Below are 5631 nucleotides of genomic sequence, written 5' to 3' on the forward strand. Positions count from 1 at the left end.
CAGGCTTCAATTGTCCACAAGTGAACGTGTTCATCTCACAAGGTTTCCTCACAATGTGGGGATTTCCTATGTATAACAGCTGTTCTCTTTTTTAATTACCACAACCTGACTGGAAGCACCGACCTAAACTATTGCTGCGGTAAGTGCTTTTGATTGGGTCATGTTGACACACGAGTGCCCCATTCATGTAAGCTCGGCTTAACTGTCTTTTAAGGAAGAACTACTCAATAAATGCAGCCACATATTTTGGATGTTTTTTGAAAGTTGTGACGTCCTCAAAAGTTGCACTGATGTTTTGTTTTCTCACAAGTGCTTCATTTTTAGGGTTGTCTCAGCTGTGCATGATCCGACTGGCGGGTTTCTCATATTGATAACATTCTCACATGTTATTGTTGATGGCCTCTTTATTTTTGAGGGACTGCTGAATACTCCTAGACATTTGTATGGATGGAGGGCGGGGTAAGGTATCAAAATCCTTTAACGACACCCATCATCTTCATGCTAAACAACGAGAGCTGGAGGAACATTGTACAAACCAGTCTGTTTATTCACCCAACATGAGCACTGACTTGTAATTATGCAATAGTATGTGCTACTTGTTTGGGCAATAGCACAGACATGAGCTATGAGCTGAACAGCATCAAACAGCACTTGTAAAGGTCATTTAGCATGGAAATGCCTTAAATGTGTCCTTTTTGTTTTGTTTTATTTCAATACCATTGGTGCATTTGTCACCAAAATAGCTCTGACAAAAGCACTCGGTTGTATTTTGAGAATAGTAAGTGCTTTTTGTTGGGGTGGTTTTGTTGTCTTTGTACAAGGACTGGTTGGAAATGAAAATGTATTCTTCTGTGACAGGTTTCAATTGACCACAAGTGAAGGTGTTCATCTCACAAGCTTTTCACACACTGCAGGGATTTCCTATGTGTAAGAGCTGATCTCATTTTTGATTACCACAACCCGACTGGAAGCACTGACTTAAACTATTGCTGAGGTAAGTGCTCTGGTTTAGGTCATGTCTACGCACGAGTTCCTTCCCCCATTTATGAAAACTCGGCTAAGCTGTCTTTTAAGGAAGAACTACTCGCTAAATGCAAGTTGCATTGATGTTTTGTATTCTCATAAATGCTTCCTTTTGGGTTTGTCTCAGCTGCAAATGATCCAATGGGTGGGTTTCACTGATTGACAACAATCAGAAAGAATCGTGTGGATGGCCACTCAAGGTTTGAGTGCATAATACTCCTGGACATTTGTATGCATGGAGGGCGGGGTACGTTTCTCAGATTGATAATAATCTCACATTTTATTGTTGATGGCCTCTTTATTTTTGAGGGACTTCAGATTACTCTTGGACATTTGTATACATGGGGGGCGGGGTAAGGTTGCAATGACTTTAAAAACACCCATCAATTCATGCTACACAACAAGTAAGCTGGAGGGTCATTGTGTCGACCAGTCTGTTTACTCACCCTACAAGTGCACTGACTTTAATACATGCAATTGTAAGTGCTGCTTGTTGGGGTAATAGCACAGGCTTGAGCTATGAACTGAACAACATCAAACTGCACCACTCTCTAAATGCAACTGCATAACTTGGATAATGTTTTTAGCAAACTGTGATGTCCTCAAAGGTTGCACTGATGTTTTTTATTCTCATAAGTGCTTCCTTATGTGGTTGTCTCAGCTGTGTATGATCAGACTGGCGGGTTTCTCAAATTGATAACATTATCACATGTTATTGTTGATGGCCTCTTTATTTTCGAGGGACTTCTGAATACTCCTAGACATTTGTATGCATGGAGGGCGGGGTAAGGTATCAATGCCTTTAAATACACCCATCACTTCATGCTAAACAACGAGTTAGCTGGAGGAACATTGTGCAAACCAGTCTGTTTATTCACCCAATATGAGCACTGACTTGCAATTATGAAATAGTAAGTGCTATTTGTTGGGGCAATAGCACAGGCTTGAGCAATGAGCTGAACAACATCAAACAGCTCTTGTGGAGGTTTTTTTAGCATGGGAACGCCTTAAATGTGTCTTTTTTTGTTTGGTTTTGTTTTATTTCAATACCATTTGTTCATTTTTCACCAAAATTGCTCTGACAAAAGCACTCGTTTGTATTTTGAGAATAATAAGTGCTTCTTGTTGGTGTAGTTTTGTTGACTTTGTACAAGGACTGGTCAGAAATGAAAATGTCTTCTTCTGTGACAGGTTTCAATTGACCACAAGTGAAGGTGTTCATCTCACAAGCTTTCCACACACTGCAGGGATTTCCAATGTGTAAGAGCTGATCTCATTTTTAAATACCACAACCCGACTGGAAGCATTGACTTAAACTATTGCTTTGGTAAGTGCTTTGTTTCAGGTCATGTCTATGCACGAGTTCCTTCCCCCATTCATGAAAACTCGGCTAAGCTGTCTTTTAAGGAAGAACTACTCGCTAGATGCAAGTTGCATGGGAGGTCGGTGGTTCGCGCCCCGGCCGAGTCATTCCTAAGACTTAAAAAGTGGTCGGCGGCGCCCTCTGTTGGCTGCGGCTGCATCGGCTCGCTACAACGGGTCAGGTGCAATCGACATTTCGTTCTGTGTACATTGTTACACAGAATGACAATACAAGGAAATTATTATTATTATTATTATTATTGATGTTTTGTATTCTCATAAGTGCTGCCATTTGGGTTTGTCCCAGCTGCAAATGATCCAATGGGTGGGTTTCTCTGATTGACAACAATCAGAAAGAATCGTGTGGATGGCCACTCAATGTTTGAGGGGCTGCATAATACTCCTGGACATTTGTATGCATGGAGGGCGGGGCACGTTTCTCAGATTGATAATAATCTCACATGTTATTTTTGATGCCTCTTTATTTTTGAGGGACTTCAGATTACTCCTGGACATTTGTATACATGGAGGGCGGGGTAAGGTTGCAATGACTTTAAAGACATCCATGAATTCATGCTGGGGTAGTTTTGTTGTCTTTGTACAAGGACTGGTCAGAAATGAAAATGTCTTCTGTGACAGGTTTCAATAGACCACAAGTGAAGGTGTTCATCTCACAAGCTTTCCACACACTGCAGGGATTTCCTATGTGTAAGAATTGATCTCATTTTTGATTACCACAACCCGACTGGAAGCAGACTTAAACTATTGCTGTGGTAAATGCTTTGGTTTAGGTCATGTCTACGCACGAGTTCCTTCCCCCATTCATGAAAACTCGGCTAAGCTCTCTTTTAAGGAATAACTACTCGCTAGATGCAGCTGCATATTTTGGATAATGTTTTTGGCAAACTGTGATGTCCTCAAAAGTTGCACTGATGTTTTGTTTTCTCACAAGTGCTTCATTTTTAGGGTTGTCTCAGCTGTGCATGATCCGACTGGCGGGTTTCTCATATTGATAACATTCTCACATGTTATTGGTGATGGCCTCTTTATTTTTGAGGGACTGCTGAATACTCCTAGACATTTGTATGGATGGAGGGCGGGGTAAGGTATCAATGCCTTTAAAGACACCCATAACTTGATGCTAAACAACGAGTTAGCTGGAGCAACATTGTGCAAACCAGTCTGTTTATTCACCCAACATGAGCACTGACTTATAATTATGCAATAGTAAGTGCTACTTGTTGGGGCAATAGCACAGACATGAGCTATGAGCTGCACAGCATCAAACAGCACTCGTAGAGGTCATTGAGCATGGAAATGCCTTAAATGTGTCCTTTTTGTTTTGTTTTATTTCAATACCATCAGTTCATTTGTCACCAAAATTGCTCTGACAAAAGCACTCGTTTGTATTTTGAGAATAATAAGTGCTTCTTGTTGGTGTAATTTTGTTTACTTTGTGCAAGGACTGCTGACAGCTGATGTCATTTTTAGTTAACACAGCTCTACTGGAAGTACTGACTTAAACTATTTCTATGGCAAGTGCTTTGGTTTTGGTCATGTTTACGCACGATTACCTTGCCCCACTCATGAAACCTGGTCAAAGCTGTCTTTAAAGGAAGAAGTACTCGCTTGATGCTGCTCCATAACCTGGATAATGATCCGACGGGTGGGCTTCTCCAATTCATAAAAATCTTACACTTTTGTGTTGATGGGCTTTCAATGGTCAAATGGCTGCATAATACTCCTGGACATTTGTATACATGGAGGGCGGGGTAAGGTTGCAGTGACTTTAAAGACACCCATCAATTCATTCTACACAACAAGTTAGCTGGAGGGTCATTGTGTCGACCAGTCTGTTTACTCACCCTACAAGGGCACTGACTTTAATCCATGCAATTCTAGGTGCTACTTGTTGGGGTAATAGCATTGGCTTGAGCTATGAACTGAACAACATCAAACGGCACCACACTAAATGCAACTGCATAACTTGGATAATGACTTTAAAGACACCCATCAATTCATTCAATGTTTTTAGCAAACTGCGATGTCCTCAAAGGTTGCACTGATGTTTTTTATTCTCATAAGTGCTTCCTTTTGGGGTTGTCTCAGCTGTGCATAATCCGACGGACGGGTTTTTCTGATTGATAGCAATCTCACATGTTATCTTTAATGGCCTCTTTATTGTTGAGGGACTTCAGATTACTCCTGGACGTTTGTATACATGGAGGGCGGGTTTGGTTTCAATGCCTTAACGTCACCCATCATTTCATGCTACAAAACGAGTTAGCTGGAGGAACCTTGTGCAGACCAGTCTGTTTATTCACCCAACAAGGACACCGACTTTAATTCATGCAATTCTAAGTGCTACTTGTTGGGGCAATAGCACAGGCATGAGTTATGAGCTGAACAACATCAAGCAGCTCTTGTAGAGGTCATTTAGCAGGGGAACGCCTTAAATGTGTCCTTTTTGTTTGGTTTTGTTTTATTTCATTACCAATGGTTCATTTGTCACCAAAATTGCTCCGAGAAAAGCACTCATTTGTGTTTTGAGTATAATAAGTACTTCTCGTTGGGGAAGTTTTGTTTTCTTTGTACAAGGACTGGTCAGTAATGAAAGTGTCTTGTTCTGTGACAGGCTTCAATTGTCCACAAGTGAACGTGTTCATCTCACAAGGTTTTATCACAATGTAGGGATTTCTTATGTACAATAACTGTTCTCATTTTTGAATACCACAGCCTGACTGGAAGCACTGACCTAAAATATTGCTGCGGTAAGTGCTTTTGATTGGGTCATGTTGACGCACGAGTGCCCCATTCATGAAAGCTCGGCTTAACTGTCTTTTAAGGAAGAACTACTCGATAGATTCAGCCGCATATTTTGGAGGTTTTTTCCAAATTGTGATGTCCTCAAAAGTTGCACTGATGTTTTGTTTTCTCACAAGTACTTCTTTTTTAGGGTTGTCTAAGCTGTGCATGATCCGACTGGCGGGTTTCTCAAATTGATAACATTCTCACATGTTATTGTTGATGGCCTCTTCATTTTCGAGGGACTGCTGAATACTCCTAGACATTCGTATGCATGGAGGGCGGGGTAAGGTATCTATGCCTCTATAGACACCCATCATTTCATGCTAAACAACACGATAGCTGGAGGAAGATTGTGCAAACCAGTCTGTTTATTCACCCAACATGAGCACTGACTTGTAATTATGCAGTAGTAAGTGCTACTTGTTGGGGCAATAGCAC

Source organism: Urocampus carinirostris, unplaced genomic scaffold, assembly GCF_059441175.1.
Source record: "Urocampus carinirostris isolate Australia breed hairy pipefish unplaced genomic scaffold, RoL_Ucar_1.0 HiC_scaffold_23, whole genome shotgun sequence".
NCBI lineage: Eukaryota > Metazoa > Chordata > Actinopteri > Syngnathiformes > Syngnathidae > Urocampus > Urocampus carinirostris.